The sequence below is a fragment of the Hoplias malabaricus genome, chromosome 2 (genome assembly GCF_029633855.1).
Source record: "Hoplias malabaricus isolate fHopMal1 chromosome 2, fHopMal1.hap1, whole genome shotgun sequence".
NCBI classification, from domain to species: domain Eukaryota; kingdom Metazoa; phylum Chordata; class Actinopteri; order Characiformes; family Erythrinidae; genus Hoplias; species Hoplias malabaricus.
Window position 1 is genome coordinate 43050783 of NC_089801.1, and position 13956 is coordinate 43064738.

A 13956-nucleotide genomic window follows, 5' to 3' on the forward strand; every position below is an offset into this window, starting at 1 on the left:
TTAGAATAACAACCTATGTTATGTAATTCGCATTATTCCTTTTTCTATGTAATATGAGTAATGACACCTGTAATGAGGAGGAGTTTTCGTGTTACTGCCGCATAGTGTTTGTATTATAATTACCCATACACTTATGATTGTGATATTGTTGCATAAAATGCCAAAAATATGCGACTATGTCACGAATTTCAGTCTCCTATATATGTGACTATATCACGAGTAAGTGTGAGACCCGGTTCACCATAATAACAATGCACACCAGCTACAGCCATTCCTACATACAGTTACTGTGCACTGAAAAACTGACAGAAAACAATTACAAGGTTAGCATAAACATTTAGTGTTTGGGTTCCAGACCCAGATCAACACAAAATGAAGTAATTACAGAAAACAAATTAATGAATGTATAAAAGTATATTCATGTTATTAGTCAATGTACAATGTAATTCCTTCAGATCAGCTTCTGAAGTCCTTCAAATAAAGTCTGCAAATAAAACTTTGTTAACTTCCTAAATCCTTCTTAGCTGTCTATAAAGAGAGAGAGAGAGAGAGAGAGAGAGAGAGAGAGAGAGAGAGAGAGAGAGAGAGAGAGAGAGAGACAACTGTGTTTTGAATGCAGTTTCTGAATTAGCTATTAGCTTGTGCATGTCAACATCAGCTCCTATACTGAACTTTTTGATGGCTTTTCACAGCTGCCAGTCAAGTTGTTATTTTGACTTGAGCAAGTAACGCCTTGTTGTCAAAACCCTTTAAACACCAGTGGCCTTGGCGCTGAGATGCTCACTTTAGCCTTCAGCTAGCAGGATAAACAAGATTCAGCTATGCTAAGTGTGAGAGCTGAACAGATGCTATAATCTCATAATGCCTCCAGCTCAGCAAGAGGTTAAGGGTTATTGCACCAACAATCAGACTTTATAAGGTGGTTGTAATGAGAATTTACCCAGTGCAAAAGGTTTAGTGACTTTTTTAGGCCATGTAATCTAGGCTAATGAAGCTAAGAGGAAATTTAAGTTATTGCTACATTCAGTTCAAGACTGGGAGTTAGAGCTCATAATTAGATATGTTTAAGCTACAAAACAAAATAACGCACAGACAGTTAGCATTATCATTAATTATCACAATGGTCTATGCTGCAATGACAATGATGTTCATAATTAATAATGTGACTTCCAGATCTGCATGTTGTCCTCAAAAATAGGGGAGGAGCCAAATATATGCTTCTTTTGGGTATTTAAAGAACTTATATTTGGTTCCCAACAAAAAGTGAAGAATGAAATTAGATAAATGCAGTGTTTCACTACAACAAACATTATATTAGCATCGGTAGTTAGCTGAATGCTAAATGCTGTAAAAACCCTGCTGACTTGGACCAATATAGTGTATATAGTCTGGATTAAGGCCCAGATGTGTGTCTGTGTGTGTGTGTGTGTGTGTGTTATTACTTTTCTTTTAGCTGAGTAAGGTTTTAATTTACATAAACTTAGAGCAGGGCAAAGATTATGGTCAGTTTACAGGAATGAGAGAAATTTAGAGGTCATGTTACAGTTCCTGTTATGATTAGTTGATGCTGTAGCCTATACTGTAGAGATCAGAATACAAAACATAGGCTTTACCGCCATCAGATACTCCAAAACCCTTGACTTCTTTCTTTTTGAGCTACAAAGCTGTAGCTAACAAATGAGTGTCCATGCACACAATGTCACAAATGTCAGATTTTGGATATAATTCCACACTTTTAATACTGTTCTGATAATGAGGAAACCCAGAATCTACATACCCACTCAAATTTTCAAAAAACTGTGACTTTTGCTAATAATTTCCCCATGTCAAATAATAAAATGATTCCAACTTTTCAAGGCAGCTTTTTAATTCTTTTAGACTATTGCTAAGCTGCTCATATATACTAGGCATTTATCCTCATTTTATTATGTTTTTACCTTTTCCTGTTATCAAGTTCATTTTCTGCATCTGTGCAAATATAGCACAATCAAATAAATCAGGGGTAGACATGCTTCAAAATCCCTGAACAGTTAATAAGCTGAAATCCAGAATATCTTTATGAAAATGGCTTTAAATCTAAGAATTTTAATATCACATAAATAATCGTAATAATTTATGAATATCAATAAAAACCACTTGGTAAACTGGATGTGTTCCAGGCCTGATCTGAAGCTTGTGATCTGTCAGCCATTAGCTCTCTGTTGACCAGATTAGTAACATTAAGGTCTTTAATGGTGTGTGGAGGCATAGTGTTTATACTGATTGTGTACTGTCATTAGCTGGATGATGTTGCAATGCTTCTGTTATTCTGACTGCCCCTGAGGACTCTAAACACACACACACACACACACACACATACATGTATACTGGTGTTAATGGTGTATGACTGTAAATGTTGCTGTACAAGTGGCTAATACATTAAGGTCTCTCTCTCTCGTGCTCTCTCTCTCTCTCTCTTCTCACTATCTATCTATCTATCTATCTATCTATCTATCTATCTATCTATCTATAGACTTAGAGCTGTATGGATGAACCGAAGTGTGTGTGTGAGAGAGAGAGATAGTGAGAGAGAGAACACAAAAGAGTTTATTTTATTTTATTTATGACATCATTCTTTTATTTATGACATCATGACTTTATCTGTGACCTCACCAACAAAAATATGGACAACATCAAATGAATGGAAAGGCTGGATTTGTGCCCTTTAAGGATATATGTGCCTCTCTCTCTCTCTCTCTCTCTCTCTCTCTCTCTCTCTCTCTCTCTCTCTCTTCATACATCCAGTACAGCCACAAACCTTTGGACATACAGTGTATTTTTGTATCTATTCACCCATAGTGTGTATTTGAAGAATGCATTTAAAGTGCTGAGAGAGAGAGGGATAGAGAGAATATTATGTAACATTCTTCTTAGTTTTCCATAGCTGCTTTTCGTGTCATTTCCACACAGAGTCAGAGACAGTGGAAGTGTGTGCTGCTAGAGAACATTACATAAACCCCATACACACACAAAGCCACTTCCTTGTTTCTTCATTCAGCTCCATATATCACACAGGAGCACTATGTAGTTCTACAATTAAAGACTGTAGGCTGTAAGTTGCTCTGCATACTTTGTTTGTCCCATTTCACCCTGCTTTTCAGTGGTCAGGACCCCCACAAGCAGGCAATATTTGGGGGATGGATCATTCTCAGTGCTGTAGAGACACAGATGGTGGTGATGTGTTAATGTGTGTTTCACTGGTAGGAGTGGATCAGACACAGCAGTGCTGCTGGAGTTTTTAAACCCCCCCAGTGTCACTTCTGGACCAAGAATAGTCCACCAACCAAAAACTCACTAATGGAGGATCCTAGTGAGAGTGTAAGAAACAATTTCCACTAAGGTGAACAATGTCTGAATATGACATATAATTACTTTTAATATAATAACTGATTGTGTGTGTGTGTGTGTACTCTAAGAGCAGTAGTAAAATTTCCCCTGTTAAAGCTAGTAGCAAATTAAAGAATCCCCACAATGGCCACTTCCTGACCACAATAACCGTATGTATGGTAATCACATGTGGTTTTACTATCAGAAGAAAGCAGCTGAGTCTATTAATAAAACAATGATAGAGACTTTTATTTTGATATCTCCATTTGTCAGCTGTCTGCTATATTTTTATCTATTGCTGAGCAGAAATAAATATTTCAGGAGCATTATCTGTTAATTATTACTGCATACAGCTCTGTCAATATTAAAGGTTGGTTGTATTTGAAATTATTAATCCAGGCTCCACCCACAAAAGCATTTTCATAACTGTTTGTCATTATTGTTTTAAGAACAGTCAGAACTTGACAAAAATCATGTTTGTGTATGAAGCATAGTACCTTTAAACACACACACACACACACACACACATATATATATATATATATATATACATTTCTAAGCATTGTGTGGGACTTTCATGTACATTAAAAGGCTAGCCACTGCTATGGTAACAACACAATTTCAATAAAAGGTCACTTATTGACTGTGAAGTAACACTTGGTAAGATATTTTTTATTTGCTCCTGGGCTCCCAATTATACAAAACTGTCTTAAAAAGATGGAGAGGGATAGTTCATGTCTTACCCTCCCCCAGGAGTTACATAGTGAGGTTTCTACAGTGCTGAGCCCAAAGTAGCCACTACAGAGTATCTGTTCTCCCTTTTACAACTCAGTGGAGCATCACAATGATTTTGAAGCTGTAATTTCACAGTAAACATTTTACCTAGGTAAGTCCTAACTTGTCAGAATTTATACTCAGAGTTTCCAGATTCTATTGTGAATTATCAAGCTACACACATTTTAGTATAAAATGACTTGCCACAAATACAGTTTTCTTAAGAGATGTTTAAAAGTGGTGCTTCAACTACTTAGCAATGGAAATGAACAGGCCCCACACTGCTGGCCCAGGGGACCTAACCTAAACACACACACACACACACACACACACACGTGCTTGTTTTTATACCTTCTGAGGACATGGGCTTACACATGGCTTATTTATTTATATATTTTTTTCTGAAACACATGCAACCGACCACTACATATAACCGAACACTGCTGGACTCCCCCAAAACAAATCTGACAAGAATACACATTTGCTCTCTTTGACTCCTGGTTACGGTTGGCTTCAGCATGGATCAAACTTTCAACTTTTCTCTGGTTGATGCCTAGAGGGTTGTCTTTGTTTTCTAATGCATAGTTTTATCTAGTCTCTCTCTCTCTCTCTCTCTCTCTCTCTCTCTCTCTCTCTCTCTCTCTCTCTCTCTCTCTCTCTCTCTCTCTTCCATTTTCTTCATATTGGCCACATTTTAAAGAAACCAAATTAAATGGTAGGTATTTAATTCCACAGCGATACACTGATAACCTTTTACAGTTATGTAAAATAGGAGCAGTGGCATGAGGAACTTTAGTGCAGTCAGGTTTGGACTTTAATTTTTTAGTTACGCAAACTTCTGTAAAACATGGGTAAATCACTGGGTAAATGTGTGTGTGTGTGTGTGTGTGTGTGTGTGTGTGTGTGTGTGTGCTGGCATGAAGTGTTCTTGGTAAGGGAGGAAAAACACATTCCAGGGCTGCCTTCGAAAAGTCACTCAGACTTACACGCACACACATACACCGTTCTGTCAGTGTTACTGCGGCATGATTTGGCTGCAGCTAAAGTCCAAAGGGGGAGGGCGCTCTTTCTCTCTCTCTCTCTCTCTCTCTCTCTCTCTCTCTCTCTCTCTCTCTCTCTCTTCGTTAGCTATCAGAAAGCTGACAGGATCGCATGAGGCAGGCTCGTTCACTGCTGTCCTCAATGTATGTGTGTGTATCAGTGTGTAAGTGTGTGTGGGTGCATGTGACGTACCTCCTCTTGCCTCCTTGCCAACTGCGGACTGTTCACTTTTCCATTTCCCAGCATTTGGCCACTGAGGTGAGTAGCTGTTGCTGACTTGTGTGGGTCTTTATGCCTAGCAAACTTTTCCTTATGTAGTATATATGCAAATGAGCATTACAATATTTATTAAATATTCTAATACTTATTTGCATCTTGGGTGCAAGTATAAGTATATTCACTTACACTGTGTGATATGTCCTTGAGGCTTAAGGGAAATATATAATTGCTGCAATGTCTTTATTTCCTACTAAAATTTGGGTCTTAATATGGAGGTGGTTCACCCTCTGCTGCAGTAACAGGTTCTGTTCTTCTGGAAAGGTTTTTCTTGGGACATGGGACATGGCTGTAAAATCTGATGGCTAACATGAGAACATTAAGTCCTAACTGATGGATGACTAGTTAATGTACAAGACAGAGCTCCCTCACTGTTGGGGGCTTTACACATCTCTAGCCTACACTTGGCACAGGGCATGGTAACCTCACTCTCATGTGTAGTTTCTCCAGTCTGTCATATAGCTACTGGGTCCTGTTAAACAAGTAGAAACCTGCTGGTGTGTAGATAGGTTTTCAGTCTCTTCGAGTTCAACATTATGCTCTTTGGTCACCATTTGGCCACCAGTAAGTTACATAACAAGCAGGGATCCATATATTCACTGGACACAGCATTTCCAGAGTTTGGCCAGGCTCCAGGTCCTCAAATGGAGATATCTATTGACCATTCTGAGTATGTTTACACACACTCGCATGTCACCAGTGAGAGATACCATGTGTGTGTATGTTGTTTTCCACACACACACACACACCCAAAACAAGCTGATGTGTCTTTTCACAAGGACGTAAAGAACTGCTGGCTCATGTTTTGGCACATTGCTCGCACAGAATTGGATGTGATATATAACACTAGTCTGGGCCTCTGTATTCTACACATATAGAGAGATCAGTGACCAAGGATGTAGACAAAGACATGTTAAGACATTAAAAAATTAAAACACAAAGGGAAGTGTGCCATAGCATTTGTGCAGGCCACGTTTTGATGTAATGTAGTGGTGGAGAGTTGGACTGTGCCAGTGTAACAGCAACTAGCTTCTCTTATTGTCTATCAAAGCAAGTTTTTTGGATGTTCACCAGGGTGTATCCAGCTCTTCAGACTCTGAGGAATTCCTGAAACTTGAAATTTCAAGAGCTGGGATCTTGTAGCAAAAGGAAACTCCAACCTGTAAAAAAAAGGAAGGCCTTGCCCTTAAGCAAGGGAATGCCTCACATCCTGCAGAACCCAAATGTGCCATCCCAAAAAACAACAATCGCCTCTGCATGGGTAGGATACAAAAATATTTTTCTCAAAATTTGGAAGCAGTGCTTCACCAACTGAGCAAGCTCAGTAGTTTTATACTGCCTCTAAATATTTATATATTTAATGAATTATTTGTTTATTTAATAACATATTTACATAACATATTTATAACTTAACGCAGCAGGTAGTGTTGTAGTCACACAGCTCCAGGATCCTGGGGTTGTGGGTTCCAATCTGACTCCGGGTGACTGTCTGTTAGAAGTTTCTCCCTGTGTCTACGTGAGTTTCCTCCGGGTGCTCAGGTTTCCTCCCATGGTCCAAAAACATACATTGGTAGGTGGATTGGTGACTCAAAAATTGTCCATAGATGTGAGCGTGTGAGTGAATATGTGAGTGTGTGTCACACTGTGAAGGACTGTTGCCCACTCCAGGGTGTGTTCCCACTTTGCGCCCAGTGATCCACTGCAACCCTGAACTGGATAGGCAGATGCAGAGAATAAAGGAATGAATGAGAAGTGTCCTTATTATTTTTGGTGTGTAGGCTTGTCTGTTACACAGTTACCTGTTAGCATTCTCCTACATGTGTGTAGTAAATGGCGCCAGTGATGTTGCTTTAGTTGCATGGTGCTTTGTCATAGCTTGGCATCTCAGGATTTTGTGATTAATGTACAGACTTGCAGGTTGTGTGCATATCACATCAGCATGGTATATATACTTTTATGTAGACCACATGCACCAGCTAAGTGTCATTATTTTCTTTTCTAATCAGAGCTAATGGAAAAATAGTTCCTGCTTCTTGGTAACGTGGCCTTTCAAAAGGCTCGAAGTCTATTCTAACAAATCTATGAAATCAGATTTGAGAGTTACTTCCTCCTCTGCCTTTAAGAGCAATGGCAGAGGTTTAGACAGTGGTGCCAATGATGTGGCAGACTATTAGTGGCGGGATTAGGATGATTTGGCTGAGAAATGTATTTCCAGGATTTTATTCCTGAGGCCTGTCTTACCAAGCCATGGCATCAGCCAGGCACAAAATGACTAAGCAGACCATCCATCTCTATGGCAACCGCTCAGAGCTGGGAGAAAAAATAGCAGGAGAGGTGTGTATTCTCTGTGAAACAATGTCCTAAACAGACAAAACCATCAATAAGGTTTTAATCCTAGTTTAGCCTATCCTCTTTCAGTGGAAAATCAAAATACAAAATGCTGTGTAGTCCAGCACTAGGCTTAATCCCCGTCTGGGACCCCCACAAGATGTCTAGAACCCAGGTTCTGTAACTTTCTGAGCAGAGGATCCACCCAAATAATTTATATCAAACATTGTGATAATCAACATACTGATAATGTACATGGTCATATTTATATTCACTATAAATTCACACTATTTTAATTTACCCAATTACAGACATCTGCATTGAGTTGCATGTTTTGATTGAAGGAAAGTGAAATGTTTGAAACATTTAATCTATTTATATTTTTCTACTGTAAGTACAAACCCACAAAATCCACCCACAAAATCTCATAAACTGCTAGTTCTCTTCTTTGTCCACTTAAGGTTTTGAAAGATTCATAATGATCCTCTATAACCTGCAGTACCCAGGGGGCACTACAAAATTATAATTCTGTTTAGCTTGACCTGTACATGTACAGGTCAGTGAATTCAAAAATGCTAGCCAAGGGAATTAAGTTACTGTTAGTCAAATAATATTAATGTTAGTCCAGTAAATTAACCTTAACACTAGTAAATACAATTCATTTTAAAGCTAGTTAAGTCAATTGACCTTAATGCTAGACAGTTCTAGTTAATACTAGTAATGTAAAGTTACTTCTAATTAAGTGAATGTAAGTCAAGTAATGCTAGTTATGTAATATTAATGCTGGTGTATCTAAGTAATACTAGTTAAGTACCACTAAAGCAAATGTATTCAAGTAATGCTAGTCAAGTAAAAAAAACAAAACAAAGTAATTTAAAAGTAATATTAATGCTAGATACATAATATAAACGCTAGTCACAAATGTTAATCTTAGTCAACTCAGTTAAGTTAATCACAGTCCAATAAAGTAACATTTATGCTGTTCAAGTAATACTCAGCTTTGTCCAGTTAATTAGGTTAATACTAGTAAGATCAAGGAATGTTAAAGCTAGTGAAGTGAAGTTAAATAATGCTAGTTAAGTAATTTTAATGTAAGTCTAGCTCAATAATTATTTAATATGAATGCTGTGCTAATAAAGTTACAAAAAATGCAAGTCACAAATGTGACTTTGTTAGTGAAATTAAGTAGTGGTAACATAGCATAAATGCTAGTGAAGAAATGTTAATGCTAGTTAATACTTGCTAACTCAAGTAAAGTTAATGATAATCCAGTTAGGTAACATTAATGCTGTTCAAGTAATTCTACTGCTAGTCAAGTCAATGAGTAAATTTAATATTAGTCTTGTCAAGTAACAATAATTCTAGTCAAGTAACATTAATTATAGTCAATGCTAGTCCATTCAATATCTGTGGATTAATGTGGTAAATATACCGTATAATGAGCTAACATGGGAAGTAAGGTGTGTGACTGACGCTGTAGAGCTGATGAACTTTGTCCCATAAAAATCACAGCTATTAACTTTGGGACTGGAATGTGGTGCTTTGCCTTTACAGCAATGCTAAGCCTAGGTTGTATAATTCAGTTTTTATTAACAGTGCTGTAAAATTCAACATACAGATTGCCTCAGCAGGAGTTGGACAGACATGTGGTAGTATGTGCTGGGGAGTGAGTCTTAAATGGGTTCTTTTCTTTTTGTTACAAGAAATGTCCAAATATTTTTGAAAAACAATTTTAATGAGCACATTCAGCCTATTAAAAGTTGAATCCATGGTGGATACAGCTTTTATAAGATATAGAATACCTCTCAAAGCCAAATGTAAGCCTCAGGGATATACTGGCCACTAGCACTGAACTGTGGAACAGAACTGCTCTTTCTGGATTGATGAACCTCTATCCATTTGCTAATCATTCAACATCAGTGCTAATCAGTACCTAGCTAATGGATACAGTCTGGATAAGCAGGTGTCCAGAAACTTTGGGTGGTGCCATGTAGGAGAGGCAATGGAACATGGGTGGTGTGCTTAGGTTCATAGATCATTTCTTCAGGGCATACATTACTGAGCCTGCGTTAGACTCCTAGCCAAGTTTACAAGCGAAGAAGGTGGGGCTAACTGGTGCTCTCACTTTGAGCTCTGGATCTTGTGCGATTAAGATAATGATTTAAAGACTGCTATTGTTGAATTTGATGGAATTACTGAGCTTTGCACTTGACTTTTAACTAAGAATAAGTGGGATTTCTACATTCCTTCACACACCACCATGCTAGCAAGGGTTTTTGATGGAGAAAATGTTGATACAACATTAACCTCTATAGAGAAACATGACATAAATGAAACCATATTCTTGGGCCTAAGCATATAAAGGGTATAAAGCCCCCTAGCATTAAGCATTGGAACTACATTCTCTGTACATAAAATGTATGCTTCTTGTCTGCAGTAATTCTGTCAAATCCTAACAGCAATATTCAGCATCAAAAAGCAGATAACCCCAGAAAACACACATCAACTGCTCTACAGCCCAATCCTGGATGTTTTTTACCCCTCTAGCCTATTAGGCACAATGTAAAATGGTACCACATTCTACTGGGCAATGCCATGGTCAGTGTTTTCAAAGCAGATTACACAAGTAGTGGAAACTACCACACTTGCGGAACCATAATGTAATGAAAATCCCAAATCAGAGAGGGGTCCACATATTTAATGGGATCTAGTGTGTATCCATGTGTTTCCATGTGTTTACAAACTAGATTCCAAGACTGGACACAAAGTGAACTTCTGTCCTTAAGGGAGGTCTGTTTTGTTTTTTTGTTTTGAGTGTGGGAAAGAAAGTGCAGGTGTGAAAAGCTTTTTGAGATCTGGAGCATGTAAGGAGGTAAGGGTGGGGTTGCCTTTAATTTATTAAATTCCCTCAAACCTGCACTGCTTTGTGGGTTTGTGAAAGGATGTTCACAGTGACAATGTATTATGCAATATGTGCTGTCTCTAAGGGGATTGGTAGGTGGGAGGGATGGAGAGAGAGAGAGAGAGAGAATGAATGACTGTTCTTGTAGTAATGTTGTAAAATATGTCAAAGCAGTTTTGACTTTTTTTGTCCATGTTACTTCTCTTGAGACCCGTCTTGTTGAAGGTGTAATAAGTCATAGTCTAACTTTACTCCAGCACGGTGGAAGTACAGTAGTGGGAACCTCTGAGATAATATGGCTTGCTTTCGATAAGATGTGGCCACAAAATATATATATTGTAATACTATTTTGAGGACATAATATGTTGAGGCCACGAAAAATACACAAGGTGCCACAAGATAATGAAGACACAAATTAATATATAGAGGCCACAAAACAATATATTTATAATATATATCAAATATATTGAGAACAAAATATAATGTTTTCAGGCTATGAATTAATATATTGAGGCCACCAAATAATGCAAAATATTTTGGGGCCACATTTTATTAATAAGAACCACCATGTCACATTAGGGGCCCCTTTGTCATAGTGGCCAGTTTTTGTGTTTGTCTGACCTTGACTGACCTCTTCACTATTTTTTAAGCTTATTGCTCACTATTGGATTTCAGCAGCAGTGCACACTACCTTTAATTCATGAACATTCTCTCTCTGTCTCTCTCTCTCTCTCTGTATCTTTCTCTGTCTTTAAGACAGCTATGGTGCTCTGCAAGCATCAACATGAAAGAGTTGCTTAATTTGTATACATTAAATGTGTTGTAGCTCTTACAGAACATGGAGGACAGCCATATAAACAGGTCAGAAACTGGTGGTGGATGGTCCAGCTCACTCAAAATGTATAGGATGTAGCTCCAGGGCTTTATGATCCTTAGAGGGCTTTACAACAGGCTCATGTCCAGCTGCTTCAGAGCATTCCATTTTATTTCATGTTTTTCTATAGAAACATCCACAGTTGGTGAATACAAATGTAGCTGAGCTCACCATTGTAAGCAGTGTCCTCCGGTGTGTTAGTAAATCCCTGATAGTCCTGATAAAATACACTCCAGGCTGGAGCTGGGTCCAGTGACCAGAGATGATCTGGGGTGACATGTGTCCAGTGGAGCGTGTCCCTCCACACCCTGCTCTCAGTGGAACTATTTCTCTTCATCTCTGAAGTTCTCATTCTATAGGTTTCCACTACTGAGTAGGAGATAATCTGAAGATGTCGTTAAATATAGTCATCAGATGAACTTCCACAGATGAACTTTTGACCTCTGAGCAGAGTAGGTGTGACTTTGTTTGTCACATGCTGTTTGGGTTTCTGCAAGTGATTACATTCCCCATTTTAGCCAGGACATCCCGTTACACACAGTGTGAACCCACTACCTTGGCAGGGTGTAAAGGCAATTACTGCTTCTTTTCCAACTGCTGCTAACACAAAGGCAAAGGAGCTCAACACGTTTTGAGGAGAATACTAACTGGCCAAATTTGCTATGTAAGTTAAATGACTCTCTCTAGCATTGTTCTTGTGTTGAGAGGACAGGGAGGGTCACCCTAGACACCCAGATAGATAATGAGGTCAGTTGTGCACTCTTGAACATTTAGTCATGGATGGCTAGGGCATCACCAGGGACTGAAACAGCAAACTATGGCATTTTCTTTTTACTGTATGGTACCTGGCCAGTCAGTGTTCTGCAAAGTTTACACGTCACTGTTTAGTTCCTGCTCAGATCGCATGGAACCACAAAAGATCAGGGACTAAATAATTACACCAAACCACTCGGGAGGAATGTCATCTAATATTTCAAAGCATTAACGTGGTTTTCTGCTTGATAAAACTGAAAGTAGCAGCATTCACAAATTTGTAGCTGTGTTTACAAACCTTTGAACACATGGTGTAAGCAAAACAAAAAAAATACATATCACGGGTGATTAAATACATGCTGAGAAGGAAAAACCAGGTTAGCTAGGGTTTTCTTTACTAAACAATTGTTTTCTCCTCAGAATCTGAAAGCTACAATGCTAACTTCTGTTCGGTATTTGCTCCTGTGATTAGTTAGTGACATTAGCCTCACAGCTCCAAAGAAAAACCTCATTAACAAACTGCAGACACCAGATATAACTTTGCTGATCGACTGCATTTTGGGGCAAAAAGCAGACTTGTGTAACTGACCTTTATCACACAATGACCAGCTGTTTTGCTCTGGACTTTGTGCTGTAAACGGTAGCTCTTTTGTTTGAAGGCATTTGGTAGAAGCTGTCATTTTTCATGTGAAGACACAGGACTCCGTTGTCTTCATTGTCAGAGGAGTGCTGTCCTGATTATGAAAATAAAATCCTTGCTCCTTTTAATAGTTTCTGACCCACATTAGCGACAGTGTGTTGATGAACAGCTACTATATGGATATAAGATGTGTGTGTGTGTCCATTTGGTTTATAATATTAATTTCTGCATTAATCATGCAGTCTTCAAGTGCAACTCCGTGACAAACAGAAAGTATACTTAAACTGTGCTGATGTACTTTATTTTATTTTGAAACCTCTAACCTTGAAACCTTCTATTGAGTCTGCTCTGGATCTTGTGGGATTATGATAATGACTTAAAGACTGCTATTGTTAAAATTGATGGAATTACTGAGCTTTGCACTTGACTTTTACCTTAGAACAAGTAGGATTTCTACATTCCTTCACACTCCACTGTGCTAGCAAGGGTTTTGATGGAGAAAATGTTGATACAACATGGGTCGACATTGCTTTAACCTCTATAGGGAAGCATGACATAAATGAAAACCTATTTTCGGGCCTAAGGGTATAAAGGGTATAAAGCCCTCCAGCATTAAGCATTGGAACTACATTCTCTGGAGTGATGAGGCACCATATTCCAACAGCTGTACATAAAATGGGACCTGGAGGTTGTGGGTTCCAGTCCTGCTCTAAGTGACTGTCTGTCAGGAGTTTGGTGTGTTCTCCCTATATCTGCATGGGTTTCTTTTGGGTGCTTCAGTTTCCTCCCACATTCCAAAAACAGAAGGTGGATTGGTGACTCAGAAATGTCCTTGGGTGTGAATGTGTGTGTGAGTGTGTGTGTCGCCCTGTGAAGGACTGGCGCCCCCTCCAGGGTGTGTTCCTGCCTTGCAACCAATGATTCCGGGTAGGCTCCAGAACCACCATGACCCTGAATGGGATAAGCGCTTACAGACAATGAATGAATTCATGATTAATTTCT

General features: G+C 38.6%; 1 protein-coding gene across 1 annotated transcript in view; it reads left to right on the forward strand.

The window, feature by feature from the left end:
• The first annotated feature begins 5292 nt into the window (after positions 1-5292).
• Positions 5293-13956, forward strand: part of mtus1b (microtubule associated tumor suppressor 1b) — a 36043-nt gene continuing 27379 nt past the window's right edge. The window contains exon 1 of the mRNA XM_066662040.1: positions 5293-5439. The gene's annotated coding sequence lies outside the window, so the exon portion shown is untranslated. The remainder of the gene's footprint in view (positions 5440-13956) is intronic.